This window comes from Python bivittatus, unplaced genomic scaffold (assembly GCF_059951505.1).
Source record: "Python bivittatus isolate LINGU-HERP-01145 unplaced genomic scaffold, Pbiv_v1 ctg000070_np1212, whole genome shotgun sequence".
NCBI classification, from domain to species: Eukaryota; Metazoa; Chordata; class Lepidosauria; order Squamata; family Pythonidae; genus Python; species Python bivittatus.
The window spans coordinates 38,858,074-38,875,276 of NW_028277034.1; the positions used below are offsets into that span (position 1 = coordinate 38,858,074).

A 17,203-nucleotide genomic window follows, 5' to 3' on the forward strand; every position below is an offset into this window, starting at 1 on the left:
GTGACTTCATCTGAGTGAACACCCAACAGGAAGCTTCCTCTGTGGGCGGTGAGGTTAGGGATTAATGATTAAATTCATTCATGGTATTTTTAACATTCTACTTTCAGAACTTCTAAATTAAGGTTGAAGTATACCACATTCCAAACAACACATCATGCAATAATGCTTTACACACACTTTGGATGGGATACTATACAGATCCTGGATTAATTAATGGTTCCACATCAGGGCTGTGCAAATCCTTTGAAAGAGGCATTTTGCCAAGAGCGGAAGTCTACACAAAGGACATTTCTTCAAATTAATAAAGTAGGGATGTCTTTTCAAGGCATGCACAGCTGTTTCATGGTTTCTGAATGAGTGTGCATGTACAGCCATTTCACTCCTAGCACTTATTTTAAAGGATCTGCACAGCCCTATTCAACTTATATTTTCGATTACTATCAATGACTGTTGTTCATCCAAGGTACGATAAACCAGGTTGGCCAGCATCTGCATCATTCACTTACACTTCCCCCTGCACTATTTTTAATCTGACACCATAATGGCTAGCACTTAGACTTGAAAATCAGCATTAAATAAAACACTACATTTAAAGTTACATCCATGATGAGCTACAATAAATCTCTAATAATTATTTCATTAACTTTACTTTTATACATTTAGAAGCAGCAGGAAACAATGTGAATTATGTTGCTACAAAAATAACACCGAAAACATAAAATTGACTCCAGGAGTGAAAACAAAGAGATTTATTATGACAACAGGCTTTTTTTTTTAACATGCTATAAGAAGAAACCATTATAGCCCTGGAAATCTGTTACAGCTATATTTATAAATACAACAGACCAGCTCTTCCTATCATTAGCATGGCATCCACAACTAAACTTTTAGGATTTTCACAGCATGTATGAATCCTTAACATATGGCAAACTTGTTGATTAACACCCACTGGCTTCATTATTAACCACAGGTTGTGTAAATACTGCATGATTTCCAGTGAGACCTGTAATAACTACATATGATCTTGCACAAAATTCAGCATGCTGCATGCAGAGAAAGTCTGTTGCAGATGAAGTCCTTTACATAGCTCATAGCTTGGGCAAATATTTGCATTTTCAAGTAGTTCTTGCATACTTTCTTTTCAAAATACAATTTAAATGTCAAATACATTTTAAGAACTAAGAAGATCTTTTGAAAAAGAGCTCTTTGTTGCTATAATGTTCATAAAATATTCTAAGTTACAAAAGCTCACAGTACTGAGAATACATCTCTGCATTTATTCTATGTTCCTGACACTTTTGCTTAAGACACCAAAAATAGCTGCAAGAGGAATGTTATCTGCTCAGGTATATCTAATGTGCAGTTTCCCAGTCTCTTTTTTTCCCCGTCCAACTGCTCCACTGAGACTACGCCAACATTCGCGATCCAGGTCATTTTAGTCAGTCTGATACTGTACTCGCTGGCTGTTACATAACCGCCCTCAGGAATTCTGGGATCATGTTTGTAAACACTGTAGCCATGTGCGCCCGGCCACGTTAGAGATGACAGACTGACCTGGAGCTGCAGCTCTGGAGGTACTCTTTGACGTGACAAGGTTTATACATCTAAGCTATCTTTGCATGGTGTGTTCCAACCCATTGGAGGTTAACAAGTTCTCTTGCCACAGCTGATAAGATGCTGTCAAATAATGTCTTAAAAACAAATAACTTTATTTCTAATTCTAATGTGTCCCTAAGTTCAAAGCAAAGCTAAGATCTCTGCTTTCTCCCACTACAATTAATTTTTTAAAACAAATTGCACTTACAAAAAGAAAATTAATCCATCTAATTTTTAAAACAACTCAAATATTAGTCACCACCATTTCTATTTACTTCCAAAATGCAAGTGTTTTCAACATCTAAGGTTTGCATATTCACCATTTATCTTTTGTTAGATTAGTAAGATTCTCATTAGAATTATTTTAGTTCAACCTGTTTTACAAATCTATCTGTGACCCAGTGAAATCTGTGTATTTCTTTATTGTTATCTCTTCCCATTGGTTTGAAATGTTATAAACTTTTTCATTTTTACAATAAGGAACTAATATGTATGTGATTGTGTATTGTTACATTGGTTGTATATATTTTTAAAAAATGACTGTTTTTATGTTTATATATATATGCCACCCAGAGTCATAAGTTATGATTTGGGCAGCCTTATAAATTAAGTTAATGCATGTATGCATGCATGATCGATCTATCTATCTATCTATCTATCTATCTATCTATCTATCTATCTATCTATCTATCTATCTGAAATCTACTGAACATGAGTAGTTCAGACTATTTAAATCTGGAATAAGGAAAATATATAGCCTTCACACCAAATCAAGGCAAAGACTGGACCTTAGAAATTATGAGCTACTTGGTCTGCAATATGCATTACGATAACAGGGTATAATAAATTAAAAGGGAGTTCTTAAATAGTGTCCATTCAATTAAAGTTACTTAGAGTAGACAAAGTGTAACAAGATGCTATCCCATACTCAAGTTTGCTTTAATGAATACTTTAAAGAACAACTAAAACTATTACTCCTGGAATAATGTTGGAAGAACAACCCCCACTGAAGGAAAGAGGGCTTTTATGGATTAAATATATTTATGTGTTTGCATAATGGTTGGTAATAATAGTTCTCTGGGCCTGCCACGTGAAACATGTATGGCAAATTGGTTCAAGATTATCATAATTTATGGCTTGCTGTCTGAATAGGAGAAAGCACTCTCTGCTTTAATAACTGTGAATTGGTAGTAACTTGTCGATCTCACTGGCCTTACATACACTAAAGCTTCTAGCTAAAAAGAATCCCAGTATAATAATAATAATAAAAATACAGGCTTTTTAATAAGATGTAGCTTAGGTTACAATCCTGCAAAGATAAATTTGCTGCCTTGAGTTATTTATAAAAATAATAAAGGCGGGATAAAAAAAATCTAAAAAATCTCTCCAATACGCATTCTTTATGTGATTTATATAATCTAACTATGCATACTATTGCAGCTCTGGTTAACGTATGTCACTTGGACTGTTCCACACTTTTTACAATCCCAAAAACCAGAACTTATCCTGACTTGCCTGTGTTTGTAACTGCAAACACTATGTCACACAAGCTCCAGCTTTCACTGCCCAGTTCCAGTTCTCTATTAAGTAGTGAAGCCTCTATTTTTGGCTCACCACAGATGACCTTATTGTATGCTACAGAGCTGAATGTCACTAAAACAAACGTTGTTTTTTTTTAAAGGGAAGGCAACCCCCCATCTTCCTGGAATATATATCATCCAGCCTGCATTAAATATGTGGGGGTTGTGGACAATAGTGAACAATGGAGTAGAAATTGTAGACCAGTGCAGACTAATGCTGTTAACTAGTGATACATTGCGCCCGCTTGGCTGTTACACAACAGCTTTTGAGAATTCTGGGAGAGTGTTTGTAAACAGTGTGGCCATGTGCGCAAAGTCCACGTGGTGTCTTTACTCTGACTGGATCCGAAGAAATGCTGAATAGGGAAAAAAAGAGAGTCTATGGTAAAGCAGAGGCAACACATCTTACAATTTTTCCAGAGAGGTCAGTCATGAAATGTATTTGAATTCTGGAAGGATGACATTTTATTTTGCTGTCCTCCCTCTGAAACAAGACCAAAATGAGTGCCAAACTTCAACGATTACCGAACGGATTATATGAAGACAGACTATAAAGCAAATACATTTAAATCAGAATAGGCAAAGAAACGTAAGCAAAAACATGCAAGGATTATCTACCCTTTGAGGAAAAGAAATATCAAAAAATCAGCTGGAATGAAGATTCTGGAATTTATTTTCAGATTCTAATATTTTAAATTAAGGTACTGTTTAATTATCTGTATTACTCTCAATCTAATCTCACCAAGGTGAACTTATAGGCAATTTCCTTCTATTTCAACTGTACTTTTGTTTGAGGATATATAGGCATATATAGGTCGCAGTTTTCGAATATAGCAAATATGAAACTCTTAAGGCATATTGTCTCTCCAGCCCCAACAAACGATTGGAAAACAGTCTAAAATCTGCTAACGCTGATGCAAGTTCATTCCGACAGGACAAATATAAAGTACACATTATTTATGCAACTTGCTAAATCAGCATTATGAAATCATGTCATCTTTGAGCAATCTAAAGCATGATACACATACATTAAATCTGGATTCATTAACGAAAATAATGTGTACACTTTTGGCATGTGATCTGCCTCAGTGCATAGATTTCAGAGCACAAATGTTTACTTGAAAAAACTTGGATCAACTTGTGCGTTGAAGTGATATGCTATAACCTTATGCCCTTACTTCACCACAGAAAGTTATTTATACCAAACAACACAAATAGCCTGAAGGATTTTTAAAAAACTGTTTGGTATGTTTTCTCATATACCCTTGTTCTGGACTGGGAAGGGGGAAACAAGGCTAGAAAATCACCTGCATCTTTATATTTTTTCCCAGGGGGTCTCTCCCCTCCAACATCTGGGGTGCAGTTTTGCAAGGGACTAGCAGAGCTTTTGAATTCTAGGGATCATATGCACACACGTCTGACACTTCTCATAACAAGATCCCTTGGATATGACCACGGCTACTATAAACACTATGTCCCAAGCCATTTAATGGATTTAAAGCTAAAAAGTCACCAATTTTCCCAACTGAAGAAAATTCTTTTATTGTCCAGAATATGATATTAAATTATTTCCACTCAAACTATGTCTGATTGAATTCTTATCATTATCATCATCATTAGTTTTTTTTAACAATGATGTTGTTAAATCTGCACAGTAGGATAACACAGAAAATATACTAAGCAATTGTAACTACTATATTAAATAAGGGACAGCAATGTCGATTGAGCAAAATTTCACAACTCTTCTGGAAATCACTACTGATCTATCAGTTAAGAGGAAAGGAGTATTTTTTTATTGGACGTATGGTACCCCACTGGATCTGTACAGAAAAGGGGTGAGTAAATCAATATTGCTGGAGACAAAATGAAATAATTCTTCATTAAAATATGTATTTACAAACCCTAAAATTGTCATATTCAAGAAGTCATTACATGTGTCAATTTAATTTTCATATGAGGTGTAATATGTCTGGACATTCATATCCTTTTGAACTATTTATGGTGTTTCTCCTGCATGGAAACTGACTAATGGACAACAGAAATGGATTCTTTACTCCCTTACCAAAAGACTAGTCCTTCAACAGTGGAAAGACAAATTTATGGGCCAGTTACTCAGTGGATTGAAGACCTGATGTTACTTTATGTACAATTTATCTACATGGTGTTTACTAACACAAATTATATATGGGGAATTATAATGAAATATGGTCAAACTTTATTTAAATTACTGCATAAAACATATATCCCCTTCATGGATCACTGCCTTGTCGTGGCAAAGGGGCTTGCGTAACTCAGTGAAGCCATGAGCTATACCGTGCAGGGCCACCCAAGACGGACAGGTCATGACAGAGAGTTCTGACAAAATGTGGTCCACTGGAGAAGGAAATGGCAACCCTCTCCAGTATCCTTGCCAAGAAAACCCCATGGACAATGTTAAAAGGCTAAAAGATATGACACCGGAAGATGAGCCCCTCAGGTCGGAAGGTGTCCAATATGCTACTGGGGAAGAGCGGAGGGCATTTCCAAGTAGCTCCAGAAAGAGTGAAGCAGCTAGGCCAAAGCTGAAAGGACGTTCAGCTGTGGATGTATCTGGAAGCGAAAAGAAGGTCCGATGCTGTAAAGAACAATATTGTATAGGTACCTGGAATGTAAGATCTATGAACCAAGGCAAGCTGGATGTGGTCAAACATGAGATGACAAGATTGAATGTCAACATCTTGGGAATCAGCGAATTGAAATGGACGGGAATGGGTGAATTTAATTCAGGTGACCATTATATCTACTACTGTGGCCAAGAAACCCTTAGAAGAAATGGAGTTGCACTCATAGTCAATAAGAGAGTGGGAAAGGCAGTAATGGGGTACAACCTCAAAAATGACAGAATGATCTCAGTGCGTATCCAAGGCAAACCATTCAACATCACAGTAATCCAAGTCTCTGCCCCAACCACTGATGCTGAAGAAGCTGAAGTTGACCGCTTCTATGAAGACCTACAACACCTTCTAGAACTAGCACCAAAAAAAGATGTCCTTTTCATCATAGGGGATTGGAATGCTAAAGTAGGAAGTCAAGGAGTAATCGGAATAACAGGCAAGTTTGGCCTTGGAGCACAAAATGAAGCAGGGCAAAGGCTAATAGAATTCTGTCAAGAGAACAAGCTAGTCATAGCAAACACTCTTTTCCAACAACATAAGAGACGACTCTACACATGGACATCACCAGTGGTCAATACCGAAACCAGATTGATTACATACTTTGCAGCCAAAGAGAAGCACTATACAGACAGCAAAAACAAGACCAGGAGCTGACTGTGGCTCAGATCATGAGCTTCTTACTGCAAAATTTAGGCTTAAATTGAAGAATGTAGGGAAAACCACTAGACCACTCAGGTATGACTTAGATCATATTCCTTGTGAGTACACAGTGAAGGTGATGAATAGATTTAGAGGATTAGATTTGATAGACAGAGTGCCTGAAGAACTATGGACGGAGGTCTGTAACATTGTACAGGAGGCAGCAACTAAAACCATCCCAAGGAAAAAGAAATGCAAGAAAGCAAAATGGCTGTCTGATGAGGCATTACAAATAGCTGTGGAAAGAAGGAATGTGAAAAGCAAGGGTGAAAGGGAAAGATATAAGCAACTGAATGCAGATTTCCAGAGAATAGCAAGGAGAGATAAGAAGGCCTTCTTAAATGAACAATGCAAAGAAATTGAGGAAAACAATAGAATGGGGAAGACTAGAGATCTCTTCAAGAAAATTGGAGATATCAAAGGAACATTTAGTGCAAAGATGGGCATGATAAAGGACAAAAAAGGCAGGGACCTAACAGAAGCAGAAGAGATTAAGAAGAGGTGGCAAGAATACACAGAAGAACTATACAAGAAAGATCTTAATGTCCCTGATGTCCATGCTGGTGTGGTCACTGACCTTGAGCCAGACATCCTAGAGAGTGAAGTCAAGTGGGCCTTAGGAAGCATTGCTAACAACAAAGCTAGTGGAGATGACAGTATTCCAGCTGAGTTATTTAAAATACTAAAAGATGATGCTGTTAAAGTGCTGCACTCAATATGCCAGCAAGTTTGGAAAACGCAACACTGGCCACGGGATTGGAAAAGGTCAGTTTACGTTCCAATTCCAAAGAAGGGCAATGCCAAAGAATGCTCAAACTATCGCACAATTGCACTCATTTCACATGCTAGCAAGGTTATGCTCAAAATCCTACAAGCTAGGCTTCAGCAGTACGTGAACCGAGAACTACCGGATGTACAAGCTGGGTTTCGAAGAGGCAGAGGAACTAGAGATCAAATTGCCAACATTCGCTGGATCATGGAGAAAGCACGAGAGTTCCAGAAAAATATCTACTTCTGCTTCACTGACTATGCAAAAGCCTTTGATTGTGTGGATCACAACAAACTGTGGCAAATTCTTAAAGAGATGGGGGTACCAGACCACCTTACCTGTCTCCTGAGAAATCTGTATGCGGGCCAAGAAGCAACAGTTAGAACCAGTCACGGAACAACCAATTGGTTCAAAATAGGGAAAGGAGTACGACAAGACTGTATACTGTCACCCTGCTTATTTAACCTATATGCAGAGTACATCATGAGAAATGCCAGGCTGGAAGAATCACAAGCTGGAATTAAGATTGCAGGGAGAATCATCAATAACCTCAGATATGCAGATGATACCACCCTAATGGCAGAAAGTGAAGAAGAACTAAAGGGCCTCTTGATGAGGGTGAAAGAGGAGAGTGCGAAAGCTGGCTTGAAACTCAACATTAAAAAAACTAAGATCATGGCATCTGGACCCATCAATTCCTGGCAAATAGAAGGGGTAGAAATGGAAGCAGTAACAGACTTCATTTATTTGGGCTCCAAGATCACCGCAGACAGAGACTGCAGCCATGAAATTAAAAGACGCTTGCTCCTTGGGAGGAAAGCTATGGCAAGCCTAGATAGCATATTAAAAAGCAGAGACGTCACCTTGCCGACAAAGATCCGCATAGTCAAAGCTATGGTTTTTCCAGTAGTAATGTATGGCTGTGAGAGCTGGACCATAAAGAAGGCTGAGCGCCGAAGAATTGATGCCTTTGAACTGTGGTGCTGGAGAAGACTCTTAAGAGTCCCCTGGACTGCTAGGAGGTCAAACCAGTCAATCTTAAAGGAAATCAACCCTGATTGCTCATTGGAAGGACTGATAATGAAGCTCAAGCTCAGATACTTTGGTCACCTAATGCGAAGAGAGGAGTCTTTGGAAAAGACCCTGATGCTGGGAAAGATTGAAGGCAAAAGGAGAAGAGGACGGCAGAGGATGAGATGGTTAGATAGCATCACTGAAGCAATGAGCATGAAACTGAGCAAACTCAGGGAGGCAGTGAAGGACAGGAAGGCCTGGCGCAATATGGTTCATAGGGTCACGAAGAGTCGGACACGACTTAACGACTGAACAACAAATAAAACATATATACATATGTGAGAAACCCTTACATACATAATTTTGTTGGTATTTTACTTTTTTCTTTGCCAATATGTTTTATTAAATAAAGTATATGTCTATGTGTACACACACACACACATTTTATACATATATAACAATGATAAATCTAGTGAGAGTAAAAGCTCTCCTGTGAGTCAGGCATAAAATATTGGCAAGATAATTAGCAGTTGAATTCAATAGATCTTACTCCCTGATAAGTAATTATGGGAATCAAGTTTTTATTTTTCCAAGCACTGAGTTTTTCCCAACAGATGTCTATAGTAGGACTTTACCACACTGAAAAATATTCAGACTCAGCTGTAGAATTTATGTTTATTCGTAGCTGTTTGCTTTCAATAGACTTCACTATGAATTGGAATAATTCCTTGTTCAAAGCTCATGGGGAAATTCTTTGTTTAAAGCCACCACTCCTTATTTTCCTCACTCTTTCAACTTCCATTGCTGTGAAACTGGATGTCTGAAGATTCCTACAGTAGAGTTCTTTTCTATCACCAGGTATTTTCAGGTTCAGCACTTTGGAGAAGGGCTTATATAACAAATAATTTATATTAATTTCCCATAAATGCTACCTGGATGGTTTCCATGTTTCAGTTCAACTGGAAAACTGACTACACACATATTTTCAATGGTCCTGTTCCCTTCCAACAGAAGAAGTTTTTGGAGCTATATTTAAAGCACAGAAAATACAGGTATGGAAATAGGATGATTACCAATCCACCACTGTTATCCAAACCTCTGTGTATTATTAACCACTCTTCATTTAATGTCCCTGAAAAATGGCTCTTCAAAGTATGCTTTCTGCTCAGCTTTCAGACAAAAGGCTTCAAAGTTCAATCAGAAAGGGACTGAAAGCCACTCTACCTCATATCTATATAGGATAAAAGAATACATTCAGAATCTTAGCCAAGAGAATTATTATATATTGCTACAGCCATAATGCCTTTCATCCATATTTGCAGATTGCTTGGAGCTTATTCCCTCTAATATGTTGTGTCAGACCTAAATATCACTGCCATTCGCAATACACTATAGTTTACTCAAATACCTCAGGCAAATGAACAAAACAATCACCCCACTTGTAATTACACCGATGGCATAGTACTTTCAGATAAGCAAATGTATAGATCCCTGTAGCATTTCCTATGCTTTAGCAGAGAATGGGTAGCATACATTACTGCTGCATTATACTGACAATAATCATAATACAAACACACAAAAGGCATACACTGTGTCAAGACACCTAATCAACTTATTAGTGCTTTTCAGGCCACCATCTGCTGAAAAGCAAGACTTAAGTTTCTTCTATGGAGGTTCACTCAAACATGGTGTTTAATAATGAACGTGGGCAGGGAGATAGACTCAGGGAGATAGTATCCTAAATGGGTCCATCAACCCTGTGATTCTATAAAGCTGTGCACAAGTGCCACTGAGTATCAAGTTCTATAGTCCACATTCTCTATTCTACAACTGTTCAGATACTACAGGTTTACTGCAATGAGATAACTTAAAGGAAAACCAGTTAGGTTGCTTGAACAAAAGAATATCTATCATAATGAAGAAACTTAAGGTGTAATAGAATTGCACGTTCTATCCCTGACATCTTCAGGTCAGGATAGGAGGGCCTCTTGCCTGAAAATCCCTATCCATTAGTGTTAGAAAATACACCCAGCCATCCATAACCATCTAATACTCTACTGGATATTCCTAATGATCTAATTCCACATAAAGTAGTTTTCTGTATAATATGAAAATCTGGAGCTCAATAGAAAATAGTTTGTCTGAGACTACAATTCATATGTTCATTACTGTATAAAAGCAAGAATCAAATTAGGTAGCTCCTCTTTAATATTTCAAATTTTTAGTAACTAACATAGATCAGGACTGCCAGATGCTGGTGCTTTTCATTCAGGCAGCTGAGTTCTGGAAGTGGAAAATAGCATCAGTCCCAATGCAGAGAAGATACTTTGCAATGCTGTACAATATATGACATTACATAGAATCAGTAATATCAGCACCATCTAAAAACAAATTCTTAACTAAGTTTCTATAGGTCAAGTAAAACAGATTTGCTGTTACCTGCAGTTCAGATCTAAAAATCCTAATTCAGTAGATATATGTATACAAAAACCCTTTCAGTTTCTATCCAGTCATATGATTACTGTATTTCTGATTCAGACTGCAGTCAGTTTTTTATGATTCATAATGCATCCCACTGCGTTTCAGAACCAGCATATCAAGCAAATAGCCTTATTGAATGATGTCACAGCACTAAGAATTGGTGAAATGCCTTTGCAGCAATCAAGAAACAGAAATAAATCAATAATTTTACCTTGTTAGACAAATTAATTTGTGACCATGGCTTCCAGCATTGTTTCTTAGATAGTCACCAAGTCTTCATAAAACTGGCCACTTAGAAATGACTCAAAAGTGTTTAAATGACCAAGAAGAGAGAAACACTGAGTACGGATTTGATAGCACTATTCAAATATATTACATGATATACAGATGGCCATAAATTATTCTCTATTATCCCAGACTTGAGGACATGGCATAAAGAATTTTATATAGGAAATCAAACTACAGTTAGATGTGATGAAAAACTTCCTAATAGCATAACAGTTTGACAGCTGAACATACCACCTCAAAAAGTAGCATTCATTTCATTGGATGCATTTAAATTAAAGTTGGATAGCCATCCATTGTAGATGTTTTAATTGGGACTTGTGAATTAACCAGAGTGTTGGCCTTCATGGCCTCTATGACCCTTTCTATGACTATGTAAGTATACAGATGGAGATGTTGCTCAACTTAGAGCTGGCCTGTAATAGCCTGTATTAATATTAGAAAGCTATGCTATAGCATTGGAAATCCTGGGGGAAAAATCTCTGAAGCTGTAGCAGCTGAGTGAGGTCATCCAGAGTAGTTACAGATGTAGTAAATCTAGGCTATCTTCACTCATAAAAACATAAATACTGATGTTCTGATGAAGCTAAAGAATAATCAGCAGTTACTTCTGAGAAGTTTTACAGCATTTCATCATACTTATCTCCAACGTGATCTAGTAAATAGAGATATATTGCTCAACAGCCATATTTAATGGTAATGGTAATATAGCAGTTAGTATACTTACCTTCATGAAGTAATATAATATTCTAATTCCAGGGCCCATTCTCACATATGTATTCCACATTTGGATATAACATGGAGGCTCAAAAAGTGACCTACCTGAACTCAAAATCTTAGAAGAAGAGTAAGATACACATGAAATAAATATCTCTATGTTCTTGTTGGGATGGAAGCTTTCATGGACTTAATTGATTTTTTTTAACCTGATACAGCTTAAGTTCATCTGTTCAAGGGAGCAAGATCACTAGAACTATAAAACATCTAGTGTTTGTTATCTTTGTAGGTCTCCTCTTGTTGGGTAATTTTTAAGTTTAAGGAAAGTAGAATATTTAATAATAGCTAAAACTGTCAGGAACAGGATAGTCTACAAATCCATTAACTACATATACAGATTTTTTTGTAAAAGAATAAGGTTGTGAAGTTGCACCTGCTGAATTCTGAATATGGTCTCCATATAAAAAAAAATTCTCCTCAAAACAAGACCAATAATATTTAGTATAAAACTTATTAAATTTTCTCAACTTTTTATGCTTGTCAGAATTTAAAGTGGGCAACCTATTAAGTTTACATTTTTTCTGTGGTATTTACTGTCAAGAAAACTTTACTTAGACTTTCAGAAGTAATTCTGAATAAAGCATAAAGTCTCACCTGTAATCATAAAGAAATACAGGACTAGGGTCAGAATATAAAGGCTACAGTACTGTAAAGAATACAGTAAGGATAGTTTTTAACCAAGTAGACTATTGTACAGTTTGAAGTATTCATTTTATTCAAATGAACATACGTAACTGAATAAAATATGAATTTTAAGAGGATAATTTAATGTGATGTGTAAGCCCACTCATTGTTTTTAAGAGCATCTTAATGGTAACAATGATTTTGAATATGAAAATAACAATAGAGCTACTGGAGTGTAGGGGTTAAGGTACTGGAAATGAATTGGGCAGACCCACGCCCAAGTCCCACTGCAGTCACAACAGCTCACTATGTGACTATGAACCAGTTATTCCTACTTGGACTTACCTGATAGGACTATTGCTGCTGTGCAGAAAATGGGAGGAGAAAAACTACTTTGTTCAGAACTCCTGAACAAAATGTGGGCTATAGATCTAACAGAAGGAAGGAAGGAAGTAACAGCTTAAAGCACATTTATTTGCCACAACCTTCCCAGCCATGTTATATGGATACTCTGAACATTACATTTACAATAAATTTAGATGGAAATTTCAGGAATGTTAAAAACTGAAAAGAAAGCCTCATTGACTGCAGCCAGAATCGGCTCAAATTATCATTGCAAATGTTAAAATTATTGTTTACAACAATAGTTCATGAAGTGCAACATTTTTGGCTAGAATATCAAGTCAATTATAGTTTCATATTGTTCTTGAATAAAAACAATGCAGTACCTTATGCCTAGTGAAAAATATCACTATTTTTAACCTACCTAGTGATAAAATATTGACATTTTCAAAGAGGGAGTATGTTTATCGGTCTTCCTTTCCTCAACACTCTCTCTCTCTCTCTATAGGTGTGTGTGTGTAAAACCTACAGTAAATGAAAAATCCTCAAAAACCTCTATAAGATGCTTCATACCATGATAAAGCCTTTTGCTATTAAAGGAAAGCTTACATGCACAATGGCATTCTGTAATGAGAAGGAAACATTTTAAGTTTCTTACATTGATATGTACTGTATACATTAACTATATTGAGCCTTACAACCATTAAACATGTTGTTTGGGACTTCAGGAGCACTGGACTCCATCCATTTCTGGTGAACACATCTGTTTATTTCTAAACAGCCAAGGGCCATGTGGATAGTCACAGAGCTTGTGCAGTGCTAATTAAAAGCTAGAAGAGTTTGGGGGAGGGGGAGTCTTCAAGGATGCCATCAAATATTAGTTTTTGTGGATAGGCAACAAAAAGGTAATAACCTCCAAAGTAAGAAAAGTTAACATTTTCTTAAGATTCCAAACAGAGGTTCTTCTAATTCTGTCAATCAACAGAACAACAATTGCACTGAACTTCACAAGAAACATGAGGAACATGTAGAGGAAGTTTGGGAGGAAAGAAGCGTGAAAAGACAACTGAGAATTGGTGAACATGTTCTGCCCCAACCACATTAACCTAAGTTCTCAGATTTGACACTGGTTCCCATTACTTGAATTTCAGGTTAAAGCAGAAAACACTGTGTTACTTATTTTATTACATGCTACACCACTACGAATATCCAGATATATCTCTATGCAACCATGCATGTGAAATCTACAACAGTAGTTGAGGACATGAACTGTATGTTCCCCAAACTCTGTATATTAATGCACAGAATTATTGCATATACTGAGTTCAAGCATGATCCTCAATGAATTTATTTTTTCTTAACTGAAAAAGGAAGTTTGTGGGCAGAAGCTGGTCAAATGTTGAAAATTTTAATATTTAAGTTTCATTACAGCTTGATATATATATTTAACAAAATTATGATCAATTCAGTTATTGACAGAGAAGTTTACTATTAGAGCAAGGGACCATAAATAGCTTTCTCTGAACACCTATATAATTTACATAATTCTATAAAAATCTAGGAACTTATATTGCTGTTTTTGAGCAAGAAGAACAATAAAAGAAATGCTAATTCTTAAGGTCACAGAATATTGTTAGTGGACTGTACCTGATACAGTCCAATGAGTTGTCTCAGCCGTTCAAGAGTGTACTGTACAAAGTGTGCAGCTTGTTCACTTCAAGAAGGAGAGTAAGATTCAGAAAGGTGGCTTTCAACAGGTAATGTTGTTTTGGGCATATCTAGTAACATGTGAATTTCTTTGCCTTTATCAGCCCTACAGCTGAGGCCTTTCCCTGATTCTTGACCATTAATGTCCATCTGCTGAATTTGTTTAACAAATAAGCCCTTACGTCCCCTTCTTCACTGAAAGTGCCATCACAGAATACACATTCAATTAAGCAAATGAATTTACAAGCTACCACTATTCTGTCTTCCCACCCCCTTTCCAATGTTAGCCTGCCATTAAAATGCAAATACAATGGCCTCATTAGCTGACAAACAACAGCCTTGGCTTTCTTTATTACAGAGAGATTTCTCTCCGTGTTTTAAATACGTAACACCTACCCAAATCCCTATCTTCCATCACTTGCCATGTTGTGGAATCAGATTTTGCATCTGCATCTGCCCATTGCAAGGGGATGGGGGGGGAGCGACACTCAAAATTAGATCATTAAGAGTGAATGTTTCTGTAAGCCTCACATCAGTTCCAGTCCTTCCTTATCTCCAACCCCCACAAACAAGTCACAAAAAGAATACTGTACCATGATACAAAGCTGAATCTACATTTTTTTTCTCTTGATAAAGCTTACATTAGACTGGAGAAAACTTAGCTCAATTGAAACAGTGTTATAAGGGCTTCCATTGCAGGTCCAAAGTATCCCTGACGGGGTGGCTGGAATTCTTTTTCATGCTAAAATGTATCTACCACAGAGCATTTGCGTCTGAATGGGACATTCCTCGCCAATATTATTTCTCATCCGTGAGCTTGTCATAAGGCAATCATTTTTGAGGGATGCGCGTTTCTGTGTTTTTCTGGACCCAACGTTGAATCCCAGGCCAGCAGTTGTTAAAACAAAATAATAATAGCCATAATACAGATAATGGTGATGATACTGTTAAATGGGGGGGGGGGGGAGCCCTAATGTTTCCAATTCTCCTCTCCTAGTTTGGCACGTCAGTTTCCTTAAGCGCTCCTGACCTTGTAGTCCTCAAAACTCCACAATGTCCCTCTTTTCTTCCCCTCTGCCGCCTCCCCCCACCCCCTTGCACTGCGCCTGTCTTTGTGTCTGCTTGTCACTCACCGGTAAACCGAAATGAGGGTGCAGTCATGAAAAACACAAAGCCAGAAGAGACGTTTATATATAAAACATTCGCCCAGCCACCTTTCCGCCCCAGCTAACAGAACGCCCGCGCTTTCTACCCAAGATACTTCTCTAGAAAGAGTTTGCTTTCGGCTGAAAGATCACAAATCCTCCCCTTCAAAAAGGAAAGGGGTAAAAGATAAATTCTTAAAGTTTTACCCAGCTAACCCAACCATTGATTTCTCTCTCCCCCCCCCCACCCCCGCCCGCTTCCTTTTAAGCGACCATCCAAACTGCTCCCACACACCCCACTTGAAAGTCTCTTTCCAGAATAAAGCCAAAGAGATGGAGAAATCCGCACGTGTGTGAACGGGACACATATATTTAAAGGGCGGAGGAAGGGAGAGAAGGCAAAAGAGAGAGAAACGCAACTTAAATAAAACGAAGAACTTTCTTAAAATGACAGAGTGACTTCTCTGGAAAGGGAGTGAAATGATCGGCCAGCCCTCCGCTGCTGCGGAACACGGCTCGACAGCAAAGTTCTCCAGGCGACGGCTGCGCGGACAGAAAAAGGGGGAACAGAGACCGCGCGAGCGAGCGAGGGACGTCTTTTAAACCTCCGCTTTAAAAATCCTGTTTGACAGCCATGTTCCAGCAACACCTATAATTTTCTCTTCTCTCCTCTCTCTCCCCCCACCCACCTTTCTACTTAGTATTGCGGGCACAGAGAGTTGAGTGGGGGGCTTCCCCCATTTTTTCCCAAAACAGTCTTTAAATAAGTCATGCTACAAAGCTCGACGGGAAACGCAGGGAAGGGAGAGGCTGGAGAGGGCAGGATGGATGAGAGAGAGAGAGAGAGAAAGAAAGAACGTGAGAAGGGCTCTGACCTCCTTCGGCAGTCCCTCCGCCTCGCCGACTCCAGCCAAAGCAATCCGGTCTGCCTTCGATCCAATCCTAAAGGGCAGCCATCTTGCTTCCTTCTGCTCCTTTACGAAAGCAGCCTTGCCTCCGCATCAATATTCATAAGGCCGTTTTGACGTCTGTTCTCTCATCACTAGATGAAGCCCCAGCGACGCTCCCACTGCCGGACGTGACTGCCATGCGAACGAGCTCCCAGACCCACCGGGGAGAGGAGGGAGAGGTGGAAGGGGACGATCCGCCGCTTCTGCACGCTCCGGGGCGGGCCGGCGAGCGAGCGAGCGAGCGAGAGGCAGACCTCCGCAACTGTCTCCTTGAAAAAGAGTCCCTTCTCCTGGTCTTGCCCAGAGTAGTCAACGACTACTCCCCGGGAAATCTTTTTATTGGGATGGGGATTCTTTTACACACTTGTCCCGTCCGGGCTTAGGGTGCACAGTAGACTCTCCAAGGGCTGGAGGTGGGGGTTGCCCTAAAGCTGTGGAGTTTGCAAAGTTTATGACGGAGAAAGAGCTTGGAAAGGGAAAAACGCCAGGGAGGAGACTGGTCTCCGACAACGAGGGCTGGCTGCAGCTCCAGCCGCGGGAGACAGTTGCAAACAAAGGGCTCAAAACAAGGAGCTGTCAT

General features: G+C 38.5%; 1 protein-coding gene across 2 annotated transcripts in view; it reads right to left on the reverse strand.

Moving 5' to 3' along the window:
* The window catches only part of TET2 (tet methylcytosine dioxygenase 2), a 79,733-nt gene extending 62,973 nt beyond the window's left edge, over positions 1-16,760 (reverse strand). For both annotated transcript variants that reach the window (XR_015794613.1, XM_088133011.1), the window contains exon 1: positions 16,549-16,760. The gene's annotated coding sequence lies outside the window, so the exon portion shown is untranslated. The remainder of the gene's footprint in view (positions 1-16,548) is intronic.
* Between the last annotated feature and the right edge of the window lie 443 nt (positions 16,761-17,203).